The sequence below is a fragment of the Oncorhynchus nerka genome, linkage group LG26 (assembly GCF_034236695.1).
Source record: "Oncorhynchus nerka isolate Pitt River linkage group LG26, Oner_Uvic_2.0, whole genome shotgun sequence".
In the NCBI taxonomy this organism is placed as follows: Eukaryota; Metazoa; Chordata; class Actinopteri; order Salmoniformes; family Salmonidae; genus Oncorhynchus; species Oncorhynchus nerka.
In genome coordinates this window covers 28984595-29009413 of record NC_088421.1, presented here as the reverse complement: position 1 = coordinate 29009413, position 24819 = coordinate 28984595, and the positions used below count along the sequence as shown (strand labels likewise).

The 24819-nt window shown below is 42.0% G+C and overlaps 2 pseudogenes; both read left to right on the top strand.

Annotated features, from left to right (window-relative positions):
- The first annotated feature begins 437 nt into the window (after positions 1-437).
- LOC115103523 (Ig heavy chain V region 5A-like) lies at positions 438-16039 on the top strand (annotated as a pseudogene).
- A 1122-nt stretch (positions 16040-17161) lies between these two features.
- LOC115103524 (immunoglobulin gamma-1 heavy chain-like) lies at positions 17162-24697 on the top strand (annotated as a pseudogene).
- Positions 24698-24819: the final 122 nt, after the last annotated feature.

Here is a 24819-nt window from a genome sequence, read left to right as displayed (position 1 = left end):
ACCCCAAAACAGCCCTATCTGGTGCAAAACACAGAGACAGGAAAAATCACCCACAAACACACAGTGAAACCCAGGCTACCTAAGTATGATTCTCAATCAGAGACAACTAATGACACCTGCCTCTGATTGAGAACCATACTAGGCCGAAACATAGAAATACCCCAAAACATAGAAAAACAAACATAGACTGCCCACCCAACTCACGCCCTGACCATACTAAATAAATACAAAACAAAGGAAATAAAGGTCAGAACGTGACACCATGATCACTGTAGCATAGGTAGTATCTGATGGTGATCACTTACAGTAGTTTCCTACCTCAAGCATGGTAGAGGTAGTCGTGTATGTGTGCATGGAAAGCTGTACAGCATATTTCCTAGATCCTCAATTTTGACTTTTGTCTAATATGCAAATAATCCCCTCTGCTATATACCCAGCTCTGAGGGGCAGCCACACACAGACACAACTTTCATCACTTTAACCACCCTGTCTGCCAGTACCCAGACAGACACTGTCTGCCATTCAACAGAGAAACATGTTTCTTACATCTCTCCTCCTCCTGTCCTTCCTACCAGGTAAGTGGGGTAATTTTAATATCTTCAAATACAGAGTACAAAACAAGATTGTAGAGTAAATCTGGTAAATAAGGTTGTTTTCGCCCATGAGTTTGTAGAGTTTAAATAAGAAAACATAAGACATAGATATATGGAAAAAGTCATGTATTCTCTTTCGTCAGGTTAAGTTTCCTCTCTCTCTCTCTCTCTCTCTCTCTCTCTCTCTCTCTCTCTCTCTCTCTCTCTCTCTCTCTCTCTCTTCACTCTGCTCTCATTCAGATATACACAGCATTAGTTTGACCTCCTCCCCTGATCAACTCAAACCTCCTGGAGAGTCAGTGAAACTATCTTGCCAAGTCTCTGGCTATGTCCTGACAGACTATGGCACAGCTTGGATACGACAGCAGCCAGGGAAAACACGGGAGTGGATTGGGATCATCTGGGGTAGTGGATCCATCACTTCTGGAGACTCTTTTAAGAGCAGATTCACCATCTCCAGAGACAGTAGTAATGTACTGTACTTAGGCATCACCAGTCTGCAGGCTGAGGACACAGCTGTGTATTATTGTGCTCGGGGGTCACGGTGATACAAAACAGCACCAGACCTGTACAAAAACTCACCTACTCCATAAACGGTTGGAGTTACATGTACCCACCAGGAGTGGGCGATCTTAGCCTTTACATGAAATAAATCCTGATATGATCTGATGACTGTATGAATTAGATGTAGTATCAGTCACTAGTCATAACATATGACTACTGTAGGATATGAACAGATATAGGTATAACACAATACCCTCACTATTAAACATGTGTTAATATCAGTGGTGGAAAAAGTACCCAATTGACATACTTGAGTACAAGTATAGATATAGAAAAGGACTTGAGTAAAAGTAAAAAAGTATTTGGTTGCCTTTATGGTAACCAGTTGTTTTGCCTTTATGGTAGCCAGTTGTTTTGCTTTTGTGTTAGTTAATTGTTTTGCTATTGTGTTATTAACCAGTTGTTTTGCCTTTATGGTAGTCAGTTGTTTTGCCTTTATGGTAGTCAGTTGTTTTGCCTTTATGGTAGTCAGTTGTTTTGCTATTGTGTTAGTCAATTGTTTTGCTATTGTGTTAACCAGTTGTTTTGCTATTGTGTTAGTCAATTGTTTTGCTATTGTGTTAACCAGTTGTTTTGGCATTCTGTTAGTCAGTTATTTTGCTATTGTGTTAAAGTAGTACTTTACCACTGGTTGTGAACTTCTTTCATGATGCAGGCACAGCTTATTTTTATTTATTTTAAATTTTTATTTCACCTTTATTTAACCAGGTAGGCTAGTTGAGAACAAGTTCTCATTTGCAACTGCGACCTGGCCAAGATAAAGCATAGCAGTGTGAGCATACACCACAGAGTTACACATGGAGTAAACAATTAACAAGTCAATAACACAAAAGGAAGAAAAAAAGGGGAGTCTATATACATTGTGTGCAAAAGGCATGAGGAGGTAGGCGAATAATTACAATTTTGCAGATTAACACTGGAGTGATAAATGATCAGATGGTCATGTACAGGTAGAGATATTGGTGTGCAAAAGAGCAGAAAAGTAAATAAATAAAAACAGTATGGGGATGAGGTAGGTAAAAATGGGTGGGCTATTTGCCGATAGACTATGTACAGCTGCAGCGATCGGTTAGCTGCTCAGATAGCAGATGTTTGAAGTTGGTGAGGGAGATAAAAGTCTCCAACTTCAGCGATTTTTGCAATTCGTTCCAGTCACAGGCAGCAGAGAACTGGAACGAAAGGTGGCCAAATGAGGTGTTGGCTTTAGGGATGATCAGTGAGATACTCCTGCTGGAGCGCGTGCTACGGATGGGTGTTGCCATCGTGACCAGTGAACTGAGATAAGGCGGAGCTTTACCTAGCATGGACTTGTAGATGACCTGGAGCCAGTGGGTCTAGCGACGAATATGTAGCGAGGGCCAGCCGACTTGAGCGTACAAGTCGCAGTGGTGGGTGGTATAAGGTGCTTTAGTGACAAAACGGATGGCACTGTGATAAACTGCATCCAGTTTGCTGAGTAGAGTGTTGGAAGCAATTTTGTAGATGACATCGCCGAAGTCGAGGATCGGTAGGATAGTCAGTTTTACTAGGGTAAGTTTGGCGGCATGAATGAAGGAGGCTTTGTTGCGGAATAGAAAGCCGACTCTTGATTTGATTTTCGATTGGAGATGTTTGATATGAGTCTGGAAGGAGAGCTTACAGTCTAGCCAGACACATAGGTACTTATAGATGTCCACATATTCAAGGTCGGAACCATCCAGGGTGGTGATGCTGGTCAGGCGTGCGGGTGCAGGCAGCGAACGGTTGAAAAGCATGCATTTGGTTTTACTAGCGTTTAAGAGCAGTTGGAGGCCACGGAAGGAGTGTTGTATGGCATTGAAGCTCGTTTGGAGGTTAGATAGCACAGTGTCCAAGGACGGGCCGGAAGTATATAGAATGGTGTCGTCTGCATAGAGGTGGATCAGGGAATCGCCCGCAGCAAGAGCAACATCATTGATATATACAGAAAAAAGAGTCGGCCCGAGGATTGAACCCTGTGGCACCCCCATGGAGACTTCCAGAGGATCGGACAGCATGCCCTCCGATTTGACACACTGAACCCTGTCTGCAAAGTAATTGGTGAACCAGGCAAGGCAGTCATCCGAAAAACCGAGGCTGCTGAGTCTGCCGATAAGAATATGGTGATTGACCGAGTCGAAAGCCTTGGCAAGGTCGATGAAGACAGCTGCACAGTACTGTCTTTTATCGATGGCGGTTATGATATCGTTTAGTACCTTGAGCGTGGATGAGGTGCACCCGTGACCGGCTCGGAAACCAGATTGCACAGCGGAGAAGGTACGGTGGGATTCGAGATGGTCAGTGACCTGTTTGTTGACTTGGGTTTCGAAGACCTTAGATAGGCAGGGCAGATTGGATATAGGTCTGTAACAGTTTGGGTCCAGGGTGTCTCCCCCTTTGAAGAGGGGAATGACTGTGGCAGCTTTCCAGTCCTTGGGGATCTCAGACGATATGAAAGAGAGGTTGAACAGGCTGGTAATAGGGGTTGCGACAATGGCGGCGGATAGTTTCAGAAATAGAGGGTCCAGATTGTCAAGCCCAGCTGATTTGTACGGGTCCAGGTTTTGCAGCTCTTTCAGAACATCTGCTATCTGGATTTGGGTAAAGGAGAACCTGGAGAGGCTTGGGCGAGTAGCTGCGGGGGGGCGGAGCTGTTGGCCGAGTTTGGAGTAGCCAGGCGGAAGGCATGGCCAGCCGTTGAGAAATGCTTGTTGAAGTTTTCGATAATCATGGGATTTATCGGTGGTGACCATGTTACCTAGCCTCAGTGCAGTGGGCAGCTGGGAGGAGGTGCTCTTGTTCTTCATGGACTTCACAGTGTCCCAGAACTTTTTGGAGTTGGAGCTACAGGATGCAAACTTCTGCCTGAAGAAGCTGACCTTAGCTTTCCTGACTGACTGTGTGTATTGGTTCCTGACTTCCCTGAACAGTTGCATATCGCGGGGACTGTTCGATGCTATTGCAGTCCGCCACAGGATGTTTTTGTGCTGGTCGAGGGCAGTCAGGTCTGGAGTGAACCAAGGGCTATATCTGTTCTTAGTTCTGCATTTTTTGAACGGAGCATGCTTATCTAAAATGGTGAGGAAGTTACTTTTAAAGAATGACCAGGCATCCTCAACTGACGGGATGAGGTCAATGTCCTTCCAGGATACCCGGGCCAGGTCGATTAGAAAGGCCTGCTCACAGAAGTGTTTTAGGGAGCGTTTGACAGTGATGAGGGGTGGTCGTTTGACTGCGGCTCCGTAGCGGATACAGGCAATGAGGCAGTGATCGCTGAGATCCTGGTTGAAGACAGCGGAGGTGTATTTGGAGGGCCAGTTGGTCAGGATGACGTCTATGAGTGTGCCCTTGTTTACAGATTTAGGGTTGTACCTGGTGGGTTCCTTGATGATTTGTGTGAGATTGAGGGCATCTAGCTTAGATTGTAGGACTGCCGGGGTGTTAAGCATATCCCAGTTTAGGTCACCTAACAGAACAAACTCTGAAGCTAGATGGGGGGGCAATCAATTCACAAATGGTGTCCAGGGCACAGCTGGGTGCTGAGGGGGTCGGTAGCAGGCGGTAACAGTGAGAGACTTATTTCTGGAGAGAGTAATTTTCAAGATTAGTAGTTCGAACTGTTTGGGTATGGACCTGGAAAGTATGACATTACTTTGCAGGCTATCTCTGCAGTAGACTGCAACTCCTCCCCCTTTGGCAGTTCTATCTTGACGGAAGATGTTATAGTTGGGTATGGAAATCTCAGAATTTTTGGTGGCCTTCCTGAGCCAGGATTCAGACACGGCAAGGACATCAGGGTTAGCAGAGTGTGCTAAAGCAGTGAGTAAAACAAACTTAGGGAGAAGGCTTCTGATGTTGACATGCATGAAACCAAGGCTTTTTCGATCACAGAAGTCAACATATGAGGGTGCCTGGGGACATGCAGGGCCTGGGTTTACCTCCACATCACCCGCAGAACAGAGGAGGAGTAGTATGAGGGTGCGGCTAAAGGCTATCAAAACTGGTCGCCTAGAGCGTTGGGGACAGAAAATGAAAGGAGCAGATTTCTGGGCATGGTAGAATATATTCAGGGCATAATGCGCAGACAGGGGTATGATGGGGTGCGGGTACAGCGGAGGTAAGCCCAGGCACTGGGTGATGATGAGAGAGGTTGTATCTCTGGACATGCTGGTTGTAATGGGTGAGGTCACCGCATGTGTGGGAGGTGGGACAAAGGAGGTATCAGGGGTATGAAGAGTGGAACTAGGGGCTCCATTGTAAACTAAAACAATGATAACTAACCTGAACAAAGAGTATACAAGGCATATTGACATTTGAGAGAGACATACAGTAATCACAGGTGTTGAATTGGGAGAGCTAGCTAAAACAGTAGCTAAAACAGTAGGTGAGACAACAACAGCTAATCAGCTAGCACAACAACAGCAGGTAAAATGGCGTAGGCTAGGCAGGGGGGGTCGGATTAACTACACACAGAGCCTGAGTGCGGCTGGGGCCGACAGATAAAACATAAACAAGCAGAATGGAGTACCGTGATTAATGGACAGTCTAGCATGCATCAGCTATGTAGCCAAGTGATCAGTGTCCAGGGGGGCAGCGGTGGATGGGGCAGGGAAGCTGGACTGGCGAGTGTTATCCAGGTTAAAAAACAGTTAGCAGTGGCTAACAATGACTAAATAGCTTGTAGCTAGTTAGCTGGTTAGCTTCTGGAGGTTCTTGAGTGTGTTCTAAAAGTTAAAAATAATGGCGATTCCATATCACATTGGGTGAGGCAGGTTACCGGAAGGTATAAACAAATTAAAAATCGAAAAGAGAAAGTAAATATGGGTCCAAAGATTCACTGAAACACAAGTTCAGCTTGACCAGAGACATTTCGAGAGGCACAATGACTTTAATAGGACAGAGTCTGCAGACTGAAGATACAGCTGTCTATTACTGTTCTTGAAACCACAGTGATACAAACAAGCCCCAAACCTGTAGAATAATAGCCATGAGAATGAAACAAGTTTAATCATATTGTATTTCCCTAACCAGAAATGCTGGTGTACCATTAATATATTTCTACATAATAAATCAAGTGTGAAAACACAAAAGTAATGCTCAAATCATTCCTCTGTACATTTCACACGACATGGTGTGCTGTATCTTATTTGCTCTATAAGAGGTGTCAATGATCAAGGTAATTCACAGTTCATACTAGCATACTAGCTTCACAGTTCATACTAGCTAGTTATCCTTGGAGGACACCAGTCCTTACATTCTGACACTGTTTCTGTGTATAACATGTCACAATGATACAAGTCACCTCCACCTTTTTATAATTATTTCACTGTATGTGAAGCAACTCCCCTCTCTTGTGTATAAAGAGGAATATCTCACTCTCTTTCACTGAGTTCAGAAGTGCAGTTACCTTCAGTTCAGCTTCATTACAAACCATGTTCGCTGTGTCTCTGCTGTTGGTGCTGCTGTATCCTGTGAGTTTTGGGGGACTGATACATCAACCTTGGTGTAATAGGGAGTAATAGAGTTTTGGAGATGTAATTAACAACATGTTTTGTTTTGTTTGTTTTGTTTTATAGGTGTGTTCTGTCAGACTGAACTCACACAGTCAGGCTCTATGACCCTGCAGCCTGGACAGCCTCTGACCCTCTCCTGTCAGGTCTCTGGGTATTCAGTAACCAGCACCAGCTACTGTACAGGTTGGGTACGACAGCCTGCAGGAAAAGCAAAGGAGTGGGTTGATATATATGTGGCAGTAGTACCATACATCTGAAGTCGGAGGTTTACATACACTTAGGTTGGAGTCATTAAAACCTTTTTTTCAACCACTCCATGCAATTCTTGTTAACAACCTATAGTTTTGGCAAGTCGGTTAGGACATCTACTTTGTGCATGACACAAGTAATTTTTCCAACAATTGTTTGCAAACCGATTATTTCACCTATAATTCACTGTATCACAATTCCAGTGGGTCAGAAGTTTACATACAAGTTGACTGTGCCTTTAAACAGCTTGGAGAATACCAGACATGGTTTTGGAAGTGTCTGATGGGCTTATTGACATAATTTGAGTCAAATGGAGGTGTACCTGTAGATGTATTTCAAGGCCTACCTTCAAGCTCAGTGCCTCTTTGCTTGACATCATGGGAAAATCAAAAGAAATCAGCCCCAAAAAAACTGTAGACCCACATGTCTGGTTCATCCTTGGGAGCAATTTCCAAAAGCCTGAAGGTACCACGTTCCATTAATCTGTACAAACAATAGTACGCAGCGTTCATACCGCTCAGGAAGTAGACTCATTCTGTGTCCTAGAGATGAACGTACATTGGTGCAAAAAGTGCATATCAATCCCAGAACAACAGCAAAGGACCTTGTGAAGATGTTGGAGGAAACAGGCACAAAAGTATCTTTATCAAATCAAATCAAAGTTCATTTGTCACGTACTCCGAATACAACCTTACAGTGAAATGCTTACTTACAGGCTCTAACCAATAGTGCAAAAAAGGTGTTAGGTAAGTAAAGAAATAAAACAACAGTAAAAAGCGAGGCTATAAATGTAGCGAGGCGAAATACAGACACCGGGTTAGTCAGGCTGATTGAGGTAGTATGTACATGTAGATATGGTTAAAGTGACTATGCATATATGATGAACAGAGAGTAGCAGTAGCGTAAAATAGGGGTTGGCGGGTGGTGGGTGGTGGGACACAATGCAGATAGCCCGGTTAGCTAATGTGCGGGAGCAGCAGTGAAAAAATAGTGTTTGGGGACACACACAATGCAAATAGTCCAGGTAGCCTGTTCAGGAGTCTTATGGCTTGGGGGTACAAACTGTTGAGAAGCCTTTTTGTCCTAGACTTGGCACTCCGGTACCACTTGCCATGTAGAGAGAACAGTCTATGACTGGGGTGGCTGGGGTCTTTGACAATTTTTAGGGCCTTCCTCTGACACCACCTGGATGGCAGGCAGCTTAGCACCAGTGATGTCAAGCAATTGCCATACCTTTATTTAACTAGGCAAGTCAGTTATGAACAAATTCTTATTTTCAATAACGGTCTAGAACAGTGGGTTAACTTCCTGTTCAGGGGCAGAATGACAGATTTGTCAGCTCAGGGGTTTGAACTTGCAACCTTCCGGTCCAACGCTCTAACCACTAGGCTACCCTGCCGCCCCATTGAGGATGCTCTCGATGTTGCAGCTGTAGAGCCTTTTGAGGAACTCAGGACACATGCCAAATCTTTTTAGTTTCCTGAGGGGGAATAGGCTTTGTCGTGCCCTCTTCTCGACTGTCTTGGTGTGTTTGGACCATTCTAGTTTGTTGATGTGGACACCGAGGAACTTGAAGCTGTCAACCTGGTCCACTACAGCCCCGTCGATGAGAATGGGGGCGTGCTCGGTCCTCCTTTTCCTGTAGTCCACAATCATCTCCTTTGTCTTGGCTACGTTGAGGGATAGGTTGTTATTCTGGCACCACAAGGCCAGGTTTCTGACCTCCTCCCTATAGGCTGTCTCGTCGTTGTCTGTGATCAGGCCTACCACTGTTGTGTCGTCTGCAAACTTAATGATGGTGTTGGAGTCGTGCCTGGCCATGCAGTCATGGGTGAACAGGGAGTACAGGAGGAGACTGAGCATGCACCCCTGTGGAGCTCCAGTGTTGAGGATCAGCGTGGCAGATGTGTTGCTACCTTCTCTCAACACCTGGGGGCGGCCCGTCAGGATCCAGTTGCAGAGGGAGGTGTTTAGTCCCAGGATCCTTAGCTTAGTGATGAGCTTTGAGGGTACTATGGTGCTGAACGCTGAGCTGTAGTCAATTAATAGAATTCTCACATTCGTGTTCCATTTGTCCAGGTGGGAAAGGGCAGTATGGAGTGCAATACAGATTGCATCATCTGTGGATCTGTTTGGGCGGTATGCAAATTGGAGTGGGTACAGGGTTTCTGGGATAATGTTATTGATGTGAGCCATTACCAACCTTTCAAAACACTTCATGGCTACGGACTTGAGTGCCACAGGTCTGTAGTCATTTAGGCAGGTTGCCTTTGTGTTCTTGGGGACAGGGACTATGGTGGTCTGCTTGAAACATGTTGGTATTACAGACTTAATCAGGGACATGTTGAAAATGTCAGTGAAGACACCTGCCAGTTGGTCAGCACATGCCCGGAGCACACGTCCTGGTAATCTGTCTGGCCCCGCAGCCTTGTGTATGTTGACCTGTTTAAAGGTCTTACTCACGTCGGATACGGAGAGCGTGATCACACAGTCGTCCGGAACAGCTGATGCTCTCATGCATGCCTCAGTGTTGCTTGCCTCGAAGCAAGCATAACAGTGATTTAGCTCATCTGGTAGGCTTGTGTCACTGGGCAGCTCGCAGCTGTGCTTCCCTTTGTAGTCTGTAATAGTTTGCAAGCCCCACAGTAAAACGAGTCCCATATCGACATAACCTGAAAGGCTGCTCAGCAAGGAAGAAGCCACTGCTCCAAAAACTCCATAAAAGAGCCAGACTACGGCTTGCAACTGCACATGGGGACAAAGATCGTACTTTTGGAGAAATGTCCTCTGGGCTAGTTAAACAAAAATAGAACTGTTTGGCCAAAGTGACCATCGTTATATTTGGAGGAAATCGGGGGAGGCTTGCAAGACGAAGAACACCATCCCAACCGTGAACCACGGGGGTGGCAGTATCATGTTGTGGGGGTGCTTTGCTGCAGGAGGGACTGGTGCACTTCACAAAATAGATGGCATCATGAGGTGGGAAAATTATGTGGATATATTGAAGCAACATCTCAAGACATCAGTTAAAGCTTGGTCGCAAATGGGTCTTCCAAATGGACAATAACCCCAAGCATACTTCCAAAGTTGTGGCAAAATGGCTTAAGGACAACAAAGTCAAGGTATTGGAGTGGCCATCACGAAGCCCATCACTTCAATCCCATAGAAAATGTGTGGGCAGAACTGAAAAAGCGTGTGCGAGCAAGAAGGCCTACAAACCTGTTTCAGTTACACCAGCTCTGTCAGGAGGAATGGGCCAAAATTCATCCAACTTATTGTGGGAAGCTTGTGGAAGGCTACCCGAAACATTTGACTCAAGTAAAACCAAATACTATTTGTGTGTACATAAACTTCTGATGAATGTGATGAAAGAAATAAGAGCTGAAATAAATAATTATCTCTACTTCTATTATGATTTTTCACATTCTTAAAATAAAGTGGTGATCTTAACTGACCTAAAACAGGGAATTTTTACTAGGATTAAATGTCAGGATTTGTGAAATTGTTAGTTTAAATGTATTTGGCTAAGGTGTATGCAACTTCCAACTTCAACTGTATTTTATAGTGATAAACTGAAAAACAAGTTCAGTAATCCCCAGACACACTTCCAGCAGCAAAGTGACTTTAACAGGACAGAGTCTGCAGACTGAAGACACAGCTGTGTGTTATTGTGCTTGCTACCCACAGTGATACAAACAGACACAGAACCTGTAGAAAAACTCCATGTCATTCAAATGAGTATAAACATTACAATACAAAGTTGTATATCCTCTTTGGGAAAGACGGGCTGCTAGTGCCCCACTTCCGGTGAAATTGCATAGCGCGAAATTCAAAATACAAAAATCGTAATACTAAACATTAATGAAAATACAAGTGTCTTACAATGTTTAAAAGCTTAACTTCTTGTTAAGCCAGCTGCTTTGTCAGATTTCAAAAAGGCTTTACGGCAAAAGCATACCATGTGTTTATCTGAGGACAGCGCCCAACATACAAAAGTATTAAAAACATTATCCAAACCAGCAGAGGCGTCACAATAGTCAGAAATAGCGATAAAATAAATCACCTACCTTTGAAGATCTTCCTCTGTTTGCAATCCCAAGGGTCCCAGCTACATAACAAATGTTCGTTTTGTTCGATAAAGACCTTCTTTATATCCAAAAGTAGTCGGTTTATTTTTCTAATCAATCCTCAGGTACCCTAATACGTAAATGAATGATAACATTTTAGATGGAGAATAGTATGCTCATTACCAGAGATAAATAACGAAGTGTGCATCCTCATCCACGCGGGGCCACAAGACAACAGCCAAAATGAGATTCTCCAAGAAAAACTACAAACTCTAGCTAATTTTAAAAAAAAACAAGCCTGAAACTCTTTCTATAGACTGTTGACATCTAGTGGAAGCCATAGGAACTGCAATCTGGGAGGATTTCCTTTGATTTTCCCATACACAGGAATTTCAATGGGTGCTGACCTCAAAACAAAAGAAAGTCTGAATCGATTCTCCTCGGGTTTTTACCTACCATATCAGTTCTGTTATACTCACAGACATTATTTTAACAGTTTTATAAACCTGAGTGTTTTCTAAATGCATATGCTAGCTTCTGGGCCTGAGTAACAAACAGTTTACTTTGGGCATGTCAGTCATCCAAACTTCCGAATACTGCCCCCTATCCCTAAGAAGATATCAATTAAAACACATATACTTTCATCACAATTACTGTATTACTACAGTTCCTTAACAGTGACATTCCATCCATCAAATCTGCTCAAAGTATTATTATCACGCTCCCCTCTTCGTTTTTTTATGTATCCGAGCTAGTTTAGGTGAACTAAATGTTTTTTATAGTAAGGTATCATTATACTGTAATCCATTCCCCTTTATTAAAATGTAAATGAACTCACTGTCTCTATAAGTTAAGTTTTCAGGTCAAATGTACCTGTTCCCCATCTCTGAATCTCCATATGATCTCTGTGTGATCTTCCCACCCTGAGAGGAGGAGTCATTGCAAAATTCTGACCTCATCCATTACTACTTATCTCACTGCAGAGCGGAGGAGAGGAACTGAAACGGACTAGTCTGATTTACTACTGATGATTGTAGGGTTGCCAGGTGAACACTTTAAGACTAGTTTTATGTAAACATATTGTTATGTGTGGTTTTTAGTCCAGGTATTATCTCTATGTTGCTTTATCTCCACAGGTGTTCATGGTGAGACACTGACTCAGTCTGAATCGGTAGTTATAAAACCTGGAGAATCACACAAACTGACCTGCACGTATACTGAATTATGTGGCCATTGTTGGATCAGAAAGGCTCCTGGGAAAGAACTAGAATGAGTTGCAGCTTTTACCAGCAGTAATGGTGGCAGTCAGTTCAGGGTCGGTTCACCATCTCCAGAGACAATAGCAAGCATCAGGTGTATCTCCTGATGAATAGTCTGAAAACTGAAGACTCTGCTGTTTATTATTGTGCCAGAGACTCAGTGTAACAGGAGGCTGCTGCACTGTACAAAAACTGGTTGACACTTGCTAGAACTTGCAACATTCTCACCGGATTATGTAATGAACCAAAGCGTCCGTTGCTATGCTGGGTGCTTGGCTCTATTTTACCTCGTAGCGGCCGTGAAGGAGGGAGGATACCGGGTAGTTCCAGTTCTCTTTCACCGTATAAACGCTTGCTCAGTCTGCACAAAATTATTACCTCAGAATTGCTCTCCAAGGACAGTGTTTTTGACAGTGACAACCTGCTGACCACCTGCTGCTTCAGAGGACCGAAAAGACTGGAAAGAGAATACTTTCTTTACCATATACTTGTCTTTACTTGTCCCTGGGGCGGCAGGGTAGCCTAGAGGTTAGAGTGTTGGATTAGTAACCGACAAGGTACAAATCTGTCGTTCTGCCCCTGAACAGTGTCGTGGAAATTTTCCTCTATTTACCAAATCATGAGCGCAAACCACAACACAAGTCAGAGTTAGTTATAAAAGTCCATCTTTAATTATATGAGCTCTATCATAACCCTGTGACTCTCAGATCAATTCAGTGTCTATCAATGAATTCTCTGAGAGCCCCTTACACATTGCAACTGAGATCCTTTAATAGCAAAGAACACACATAGTCAGACAGCATAGACATAATACATCGTTCAGCTTTGTCTCCTTACTCAACCTCAGAACCATAAACCAACCCTCCATATCAACAGGCATATATCAAATTGTCATTTAGATACAACCAATTCTAAATACAACCAATCCTGGACAAACTCACGGAGAGCATAGAATGATTCCAAACACTGCCATCCTCCCTCTCCCCGATGGGAAAAGTAGGGAGTGACTGGCACACAGACACAGTGGAGCAAAAGATATGTTTACACATGATGATACCTTGACCTCTCCCCTCTCTGCAGCCCATGCAACTTAGTCTTGACATAGAACAGATAACTGCCAATGGCCACCACTATAGTACAACAAAATACATTCTTATGAGAAATAACTCATAAGCATATGATGAATATAAAACATCTTACCTATGTTACCAACCAATTCTGATTATTCCCCAACAACAGGCAGTTAACCCACTGTTCCTAGGCCGTCATTGAAAATAAGAATTTGTCCTTAACTGACTTGCCTGGTTAAATAAAGGTAAAATAAATAACCTGGGTGGTTTGAGCCCTGAATGCTGACACGTACACCACTATACATGTATTTTTACTGCTCTAATTACAGTATGAAAACAGAGAGCCGAATGAAGGACAGGGAGGAAGGGAATCAGGGTAAAGAGCAGATTTCTCTCCTTTCAGTTCCTATTTAAGCCTCTAGACGGCTGTCTATGCAAAGCCTCCTTCTCCTTCATCCCTTAATAATCAGACACTTAGACCTGGTCATTAACAATGTGGACTGTTTGGAGTTTAGTTCTCATGGTGATGTCTGTAATATGTAAGTGACAATATTCTGTCCACTTAAATGAATGTCTCATCATTTTCATGAATTCTTTCAAAATCATCTGCTACAACGGTGTCTATCAACTTGTTTAAAGATGTCACTGTTCATGTGTATGAATGTTTCCACTCTAAAGTTTTTGGTATTTTATTTCCACAGGGGTTCATGGTCAGACACTGACTGAGTCTGGAACAGTGGTCAAAACGCCTGGAGAAAAACCAACTGACATGTACATATGATGGGTTTGGTGGAAATATTAATGCAGCTTGGATCAGACAGGCTCCTGGAAAAGATCTGCAGTGGGTTTCCTATATTAGCAGTGGTAGTAGTTCTACTACCTCCAGTCAGTTCAGAGTCGGTTCACCATCTCCAGAGACAACAGCAAGCAGCAGGTGTACAGTGCATTAAGAAAGTATTCCAATTTTGTTAAGATACAGCCTTATTCTAAAATGGATTAAATTCATTTTTTCCTCATCAATCTACACACAATACCCCATAGTGACAAAGCGAAAACAGGTTTATAGAAAATATTGCACATTTATTCAAAATAAAAAACACAAGTATTCAGACCCTTTTCTATGAGACTCGAAATTGAGCTCAGGTGCATCCTGTTTCCATTCATCATCCTTGAGATGTTTCTACATCTTTATTGGAGTCCAACTGTGGTAAATTAAATTGATTGGACATAAAAGACACACACCTGTCCATATAAGGTCCTACAGTTGACAGTGCATGTCAGAGCAAAAACCAAGCCATGAGGTCAAAGAAATTGTCTGTAGAGCTCCTAACAGGATTGCGTTGAGGCATAGATCTGAGGAAAGGTACAAAACTATTTCTGCAGCATTGAAGATCTCTAAGAACACAGTGGACTCCATCATTCTTAAATGAAAGAAGTTTGGAACCACCAAGTCTCTTCGTTGAGCTGGCCACCCGGCCAAATTGAGCAATCGAGGGAGAAGGGCCTTGGTCAGGGAGGTGACCAAGAACCCGATGGTTACTCTGACAGAGCTCTAGTTCCTCTGTGGAGATGGGAGAACCTTATAGAAAGACAACCATCTATGCAGCACTCCACCTATCAGGGCTTTATGGTAAAGTGGCCAGACTTCTCAGTAAAAGGCACACGACAGCCCACTTGGAGTTTGCCAAAAGGCACCTAAAGACTCTCAGAACATGAGAAACAAGATTCACTGGTCTGATAAAACCAAGATTGAAATATTTGTCCTGAATGATAAGCGTGATGTCTGGAGGAAACCTGGCACTATCCCTACGGTGAAACATGGTGGTGGCAGCATCATGATGTGGGGATGTTTTTCAGCAGCAGACTAGTCAGGATGGAGGCAAAGATGAACGGAGCAAAGTACAGAGAGATCCTTGATGAAAACCTACTCAAGAGCACTCAGGACCTCAGACTAGAGCGAAAGCTCACCTTCCAAAGGGATAACGACCCTAAGCACAGCCAAGACAATGCAAGAGTGGCTTCGGGACAAGTCTCTGAATGTCCTTGAGTGGCCCAGCGAGATTCCGGACTTGAACCCAATCTAACGTCTCTGGAGAGACCTGGGAATAGCTGTGCAGCAATGCTCCCCGTCCAACCTGACAGAGCTTGGGAAGTTCTGCAGAGAAGAATCAGAGAAACTCTCCAAATACAGGTTGTCAAGCTTGTAGTGTCATAAACCCAAGAAGACTGCAGGCTGTAATTGCTGCCAAAGGTGCTTCAAGAAAGTACTGACTAAATGTTTTCTTTTTCATAAATTAGCAAACATTTCTACAAACCTGTTTTTGCTTATTCATTATGGGGTATTGTCTGTAGACTGATGAGTGATTTTCTTTGCTGTAACGTATCAAAATGTGGAAAAGTCAAGGGGTATGAATACCGTACATTAATGCAATGTCAATTTTATGCACTTCAAAGGCTATTATGTTTTGAGCATCTTTATCTAAAAAAAATATGCAAAGTCATATGTAACAACAATGTTGCTATTGTAATAATCACAAAAATACCACACATGTATAATAACTTAATGCCAAGTGTTCCCGTATTACCTTATGTCTCATTCCTTATGAAAATATATTTGATAGTCATCTAGAAGCTGCAAAAGTGGTCTACTCTAATGTTGAGGTGATTCCATGTCCCTCACAGGTGCGTCAAGTAACATAATAAAACAATCCCCATTGAAATCCGTCAGTTTAAGCTAGACCTGTCTTTTTGCATGGGCTGCGTCTCAATCCACCTGTTTAAGGTAGAGATAACAGTTTTTGCATGGGCTGCGTCTCAATCCACCCCACCCGCCTATGGCGGCCTTCCAAATCTGCGGTAGAAGGTGGCCGAGCCAAAGTGATGTTGTCAGAACATGAGACATCCCTAGGATCGTTATTTTCGTGAAAACGTCTGTAGCGTCCAAACGGTTTGGCTTACTAATATGATCAATTTGACCAAAATATGTGTCCAATATATATATATATATATATATATTTCCTGAGGTTTCTTATATCTCCTAGATAAAGGACAGACACTTCAAAACCTTATTCCTTATCATTTGTTTTTTACTGTCTTTTTTGCCATTAATGGATGTGTTATTCAATGCATTTCTATGGGCTACAGTAGATACCCTAAGGAGTCCTAAAATTCTAAAACAAATAGCTAAATGTTCCATGGTACAAACAATTACATATGTCATCTTAGAACCCTTAGAAAATAGTTGCCTTTCGTTGAAACATCCGAAATATAACTCTATACAAACTATATTTGACTTTCTTGAGTATTTTAAATGTTGGTATTATCAAATAAACTACAACATACAACTATTGTCTGCACAGGTCTGTTGCGAAGGCAACAACTACTCTTCCTTGAGTCCACACAAAACATGAAACATGACATAATACAGAACATGAATAAACAAGAACAGCTCAAGGACAGAACTACACACATTTAAAAAAAGGCACTAAAGGCACATATAGCCAACCTATCAGTACATACACACAAAATATCTAGGTCAAATAGGGGAGAGGCGTTGTGCCGGCAGGTGTTGCTTTTTTCAAACCAGGTTTGCTTTTCATTTGAGCAATATAAGATGGAAGGGAGTTCCATGCAATAATGGGTCTATACAATACTGTAAGCATTCTTGAATTTGTTCTGGAATTGGGGACTAAGAGATAAATCCAATTCAATACTAATGGTATTGTCCCACATAAGGAAATATTCTTGTTTTTGTGCTGTTCAGCATTGCATAAAATACAAAACATATCTAGTGTGAACATCCCATATGGAAATATGAACTACAGAGAGCAGAATAAAGGACAGGGAGGAGAGAGAATCAAGGAATAGAGCAGAAGATCTCTCCCTCTCAGTCTCTATTTAAGCCTCTAGAGGGCGGTCTATGCAAAGTATCCCTACCATTCATCCCTTTATAATCAGAGACTCAACTCTGGTCTTCTCATTATAGGCAGCTTGGACTGACATTATAACATTACAAGTCCTGTACTAACTAATACTGAACAATGAGGACTGCCTGGACTTTAGTACTCATGGTGGTGTCTGTAAAAAGTAAGTGACAATATTATGTGTCTAAAATGGATGTACCATCATTTTCATGTGTGTTTTTATTTTTATGAACTGCTAGAAAGATTGACCGATTATTTGTAATTTAATTTCCAAAGGTGTTCAGGGTCAGACACTGACGGAGTCTGAATCAGTGGTTAAAAAGCCTGGAGATCCCCACAAACTGACCTGTACATATTCTGGGTTTGGTGGCAACAATTGGAATGCTTGGATCAGACAGGCTCCTGGGAAAGGACTGGAGTGGGTTTCAGCTATTACCAGCAGTGATGGTGGCAGCACTTACTACTCCCAGTCTGTTCAGGGTCGGTTCACCATCTCCAGAGACAACAGCAAGCAGCAGGTGTATCTCCAGATGAACAGTCTGAAGACTGAAGACTCTGCTGTTTATTATTGTGCCAGATAGACACAGTGACACAGGAGGCTGCTGCGCTGTACAAAAACTGATTAAGCAAGCACTTCTCTTACTGTGAGAGTCTGTGAAATATTTCTGAGCTCCAGTCTCTGTCAACATAAATCCCATGGCCCGACCAATACTAGGAGAGAGTAGACACATACTACTCTAAATTATAACCATTATTATTTGAAAAGCATAAAACACATCTGTCATCAAGATAAAAACATAAATATCTTTACAGCCATTCAATTATAATCTCTAGCAGCTAAAACCATTTACCTCATAACGTCTATTTGAATGAAACCAAATGTCAAATTTCAGCAAACAGGATTAGTACAATATGTAATACAGAACCATGAAGGTCAATAACGTTAAAGTATAGATGAAACAAGTATAGATGAAACAAGTATAGATGGAACAAGTTTAGATGGAACAAGTATAGATGAAACAAGTTTATATGGAACAAGTTTAGATGAAGCAAGTTTAGATGAAACAAGTTTAGATGAAACAAGTTTAGATGAAACAAGTTTAGATGAAACAAGTTTAGATGAAACAAGTTTAGATGAAACAAGTTTAGATGGAACAAGTTTAGATGGAACAAGTATAGATGGAACAAGTTTAGATGGAACAAGTATAGATGGAACAAGTATAGATGGAACAAGTTTAGATGGAACAAGTTTAGATGAAACAAGTTTAGATGAAACAAGTTTAGATGGAACAAGTTTAGATGGAACAAGTTTAGATGGAACAAGTTTAGATGGAACAAGTTTAGATGAAACAAGTTCAACTTTTTATGGCTGCAGGGGCAGTATTGAGTAGCTTGGATGAAAGGTGCCCATATCAAACGGCCTGCTCCTCAGTCATTGTTGCTAATATTTCCATATTATTATTAGTATTAGACAGAAAACACTCTGACGTTTATAAAACTGTTTGAATGATGTCTGTGAGTATAACAGTACTCATATTGTCAGGCAAAATCCTGAGTCAAATTAGGAAGTCAGAAATCTGAGCTTGTATGTATTCACCAGAGTCCCCAATGAAATCCCCCTGAGGTATGAATGATGTTGCACTGCCTAGGGGTTCCACTAGATGTCAAACATCAATAGAAATTATAATGACGCTTCTATGTTGTTGTGGGAGTGAATGAGAGCAGAATATATCAGATATCCATCAAGCAGCCATTTTGTGATCGCGCTTTTTCCTCATGGTAGTTACTTGAGTTTCATTGCTCACGAAGACAAGAAGGAATACTTCGGTTGGAACTTTATTGAAGCTATATGTTAAAAACATCCTAATGATTGATTCTGTACTTAGTTTGAAATGTTTCTTCGACCGGTAATATCACTTTTTAAAGTTTGTCCGATATAACGCTGACCAGAACTAGCGTTTGGATATGTATACCAAACGCGCTAACAAAAGAAGGTATTTGGACATAAATAACGGACATTTTCGAACAAAACAAACATTTATTGTGGACCTGGGATTCCTGGAGTGCTTTCTGATGTAGATCATCAAAGGTAAGGGAATATTTATCATGTAATTTCTTGTTTATTGTGACGCCATCTTTGCGGCTGTGGTGTTTTTACTTTTGAGCGCAGTCTCAGATTATTGCAGGCGTTTCTTTTTCCGTAAAGTTTTTTTTATATCTGACACAGCGGTTGCATCAAGGAGAGGTATATCTATAATTCCATGTGTATAACTTGTCTTATCATCTACATTTATGATGAGTATTTCTGTTGAATGATGTGGCTATGCAAAATCACTTGATGTTTTTGGAACTAGTGAATCTAACGCGCCAATGTAAACTCAGATTTTTTGATATAAATATGAACTTTATCAAACAAAACATGCATGTATTGTGTAACATGAAGTCTTATGAGTGTCATCTGATGAAGACAATTCAAGGTCAGTGATTCATTTTATCTTTATTTCTGGTTTTTGTGAATGCTATATTTTGCTGGAAAATGGCTGTGCTTATTGTGGTTTGGTGGAGACCTAACAGAATCGTTTGTAGTGCTTTTGCTGAAAAGCCTATTTGAAATCGGACATTTTGGTGGGATTAGCAATGAGAATAGCTTTAAAATTATATAAGACACATGTTTGTTTTAGGAATTGTAATTATGAGATTTCTGTGGTTTGAATTTGGCGCCCTCTATTTTCACTGGTAGTTGTCATATCGATCCCGGTATCGGGATTGCAGTCATAACAGGCTAACCCCATGGAGATGCAAATATATTCTGTGTACCAAGAGCCAATGTCTCCTCCCATTACAATAGTCTGCTATAATAACTGAACCCCAGAGACCATCTCCCTCATTCACAACTGTCATTTTCAGTCTACATCTTTGTTTAAAAAATCTTACAATCTCAATGTTCTAACTGAACTATTTTATAACTCCATCTGTATCCTAGAGGTTGTAAGACTCTAAGTTTAAATAAACAGACAGTCCCAGCATACAAATGATCAGTTCTTTATTCAGAGAGCTCTGCCCTTCTAGTGCAGAGCTAGTCTTTTTATACACACACAAGTTCTTATCATGGGCTACTCCCTAGTCGGACAGGCTGAACTTTTCCACTACCCTGGGTGAGGACACAATCTTCTCTTATTGGTTTCACAGTTGCACAGGTTGTCTGTCGATAGCTCATCTTATCCTTTGTTGTCGCAACTACACCCTGCTTACATAGCTAAAAAGGAACACAATGTCCTAATTCTATCCTGCCTAAGATACACACATGATCAACTTATAGTCTTATGTGTCTAATGGATTTCACACAAAGTGATACAGTTTCAGGGTGAAATATCTTAGAATCATTTGTATGTTTAAAGTAATGACTATCAATCTATCATTGACTAAATATTACACACACAAGATAAAAGTATTTACACCACTAATTCCTCAACTTAAGGGGTTAGTTCTATCCCTACTTCCAGTTATAGCTCTTCAGTTTTTATGATTTTCACTACAACCTTCACACTTCAGAACTAAGAAAAGTTGTATCTAATTGTAGGTCATCAGGATCGAATGAATCAGCATCGTCCACAAGGCCCGGAGGCATGTAGCATTCATCCCATTGGTCGGAATCTGGAATTGGTCCAAACCTCACCGTCTGCTGAGTTACCGCATTCTCCAGCGCCTTATTCACCAACTCTCGGACAAAAAAAAACAATTTAATGGTATTTGGCCTAACAACATGAAAATAGGTTTATATTGTTGGTTGCATAATCTTAATTTACCACTCCATGTCTAAAATGGGAAAGTGTTTGTGTTGTTTCCAGGTGAACCATCCTTGGAGCGCCTTCCAGTCCCCAGTGAGGAGCCGTCAGGCTCAGGGACCCAGAAACTCATGTGTTCTGGGTGGGGCTTCAACCCTCAGATCAAGTGGCTCTCTGGATGTGAACAGAGGTCTGCAGCAGCCTATAAGAGAAGGATGGGGGAAGACGGACATGTGGCAGTACCCAGTCATATCACAGTAACACAGCAGGAGTGGAACCAGGGGAGGGTCTTCACCTGTGAGGTCATTGACAAGTATCTTCAGAAAGTCAGGAAGAGCATCAATATATGTGCAGGTAGTTTTTGCTATTATGACATATACTATCCTGGAGCAGTGATATAGGCCTAACCATCCTTTAGTAATGTAGGAATTCTTTATCTGAACATGGCTTAAGACACTCAATTCCCCTTCCTCTCAGTGACTCCAATATCATCTCAGAAAGTGGGGGTTTACCTACAGGGACCCACTCTTCAAGAGCTGAGGACAGATGGAAAGGTGCCTGTCACCTGTCTGCTGGTGGGTCTCAGCCTTGGGGACTTTTCTGTCAGCTGGAAGGTGGATGAGGTTGTGGCTTCTCAAGGTGGGGTCACACCGACCCCCAAGGATCATTCAAATGGGACACAGACTGAGCAGATCATGTTTAACGTGTCTGCAGGGGACTGGCATGCACACAAACGTGTGTCTTGTGAGGTGAAGCACCACCGCTCCAGCCAAGCCCAGGAGGAGCATATCACCAAATGCAGAGGTGGGCAAATTCAACACTCATGTGGTACACATAACCCAGAATGCAGATTTTTGATACATACATACATACATACATACATATTTGTGCATGCTATTATGTCGGTGCCAATCTGAGATATTAATAAACAATATGTTAATGTTACATTTGACTGAATAGGCCCAAAATCCAATAACTAATCCGTTTCCTGTTCATTTGCTTTGTCCCTCCAGATCCCAAGCCACCCTCTATAAAGATAGTGAGACCACCAGATTCGGATCTATGGGGGTCAAATGATGCCACACTGCTTTGCTTAGTGTCTGGGTTCTTCCCCTCTGATGTAATAGTGAATTGGGAGAAGGCTGGCAGTCGCCTACCTTTATCTCGCTACTCCAGTAGCCCTTCAGTTCTTTATGCAGGGAGCAGCACCTACTCCATGAACAGTAGACTCATCGTGCCCAGGTCCGAGTGGAATCAGAACTCCAATTACTCCTGTGCTGTCAGACATGAGTCGTCCCGAGAGACCTATCCCCAGCACAATAGAGAATGTATTTGGTGAGTGGACTGTTGATTTGAACAGTGCCATGGATTAGATTGTAATAACATGTACTGATGAATAGTAAAACTGTTGGTTGATAATGTTGTCTAATGACTTGAAGAGTTTAGATGAGAACAATACCAGAGATATGTGGTTAGTGTGTCTCCCAATAAAAATGATTTGTAGTGCACAATGCCCATCCCAACTCTGTCTTTCATGTCCTATAGTAGGTCTACGAATAGGCTATTCAAACCTCCAAACCCCTCATTGTGTAAAATAAATGTCATCATGACAGAAATGTAGGCTAGGTCAGCAGACCACTCTTTGAGTTGAATTTAGAATTGACCTCAGACCATTTTCATTAGTACAATTTTTATAAACACCTCAGAATAACATTTACTCAATATATTGCTAAATTAGTCAAATTATCAGTTCTGTTGGATTTGCTAACTAAAATTTAATTAGCTCGCTGGTTATGTTTATCTAGCTAGCTAACTAAGCTATATTGTTATGCTATCTAATGCATTCATTTGCACATTTTTCTAAGAAGCAAAACAATACAAGTAGATATTTCCACATTTAGCCAATTCATTATAACTCATAAGTGAAAACATGTAAAAATTAAGCTTTGATTTGAGTAGTTAAAAGGACGTACTGATTATATCCTTTCTTCTTAGCAAGTTCTCAACTCCAAGGTTCTGAAGTTTTGGTGTCAAAGTCACTTGCGGTCAAGTGTGAGTCTGAACGTACCGTCTAGACAGGACAGAACCGTTGCAAATGCAAACCCTAGTGTCAATGATACAACAACACCACCACCAATAATAATCTGTGTTGCTAGCTGTCAAGGAGCGGATTCTGGATTTGCAGTCGACGAGGCTTTTGAAAAAGTAGATATACTGTAGCTACAACATCATAGTTTATGGCTGCAGACTGCAGCGAGACTCTATGAATTATACAATTCAGTAAGATGCAAACAATGCCCCAAGAATGTATAGCATTTTAGGGTACATGGAGTTTCAGCACCAGGCCTCAAAGTATGTACATCCTTTATTCAGTCATCATCACTCATACATATAGAAACAAATAAAAGTTTATTGTTCACGTACACAGTTTTGTTGATGTTATCGCACATGATTACCCCCTTTCCATCCACCCATTTTCTCTCCCAGACTGTCATGCAGGCCCCTCTCTGCCCAGTCTCATCCACTCCAGTCTATCTTCCCTGACTCTCACTTTCTGTCTCTCTCCAGGCTCAGTGACCCCCTCCGCACCAACAGCCACCCTGTTCCAGGGTCCCAGTGAGCTTGTCTGCCTGGTGCTTGGCTTCAGCCCTTCAGACATCAACAACACCTGGCTGCTGGACAACGTCACAGAGCTGTGGAACAACACTAGCACCCCTACAGGGCACCAGGAGGAAAGTTCGGCATCAGGAGTCACCTGAGCTTGGCACACCAGGATTTGACACCGGGGGCTGTTTACACCTGCAGGGTGACCCACTCCACCCAGACTCTCGCCCTGAACATATCCAAACCAGGTGTCTCTCTGTTCGCTCAATTCTGATACAAGACCATTTTCCTGGTGCTAGCCTGTTTCTAGCCTCATATGCTCTGTTTCACCATTGTAACAGAGCATTTCAGTATAGATTCCAGGCTAGCCTGTTTCTGCAACTTTTTCTCACTGAAAATCTCCTCTTTCATTTTGAGTAGAGCTCCTTGAGGTGGAGGGTGTCTTCTTTGACGAGAACAGGTCTGATCCCATTCTGGCGGACACTGCAGAGGAGAACTGGAACATGGTCTGCATCTTCCTGGTCCTCTTCCTCATCTCCCTCCTCTACAGCTTCACAGTCACTCTGGTCAAGGTGAGAGGGAGGATATAACCACCTCACAGGTTTTCACTGCCTGGCTTTGAAGTGCAAATATATATTTGTGCGGTTTGCCTTTTTTTTAAAGAAGAATGCATTATTTTATCCCAGTGTGTCTTTACTACTTTAATTCCCTGTTGAAGCACCTGTTGAGTTTCAGACATCGAATGTCATCCCACACAGAGGGGATTCAGATTATCTTCATGTTCAATATTATTCAAATTGGTCTCCCCAAAGGCTATATGTTTGTTTCTTTGCATTATGTATCTGTCACTGAAATCTCATTATGACACTTACTCTCATTGTATTGCTGGCTAAGCCACAGCTACACTTGCTGTTCTCACATCCTGTTCAGCATTTTGAATGTAAAACAAACATTCCAATGTTTTCACATCAACTTAAACTTACTTCCTTTTTATATTTTCAGACACAATTATGACTTCAGGACACTTCCATATGATGGATCTCTAGGAGTTCAACTGGAAATGAAACCTTTTCTTATAAAATCACAACACGTTTCTTTAGAACATTACATAGTTTTAATTTCTTACGGTTTACTGTAGCTGGTTTGATGACAGGGAAGTGTTCTTGTTTTTATTCCCCACAAAAACAGACAATGT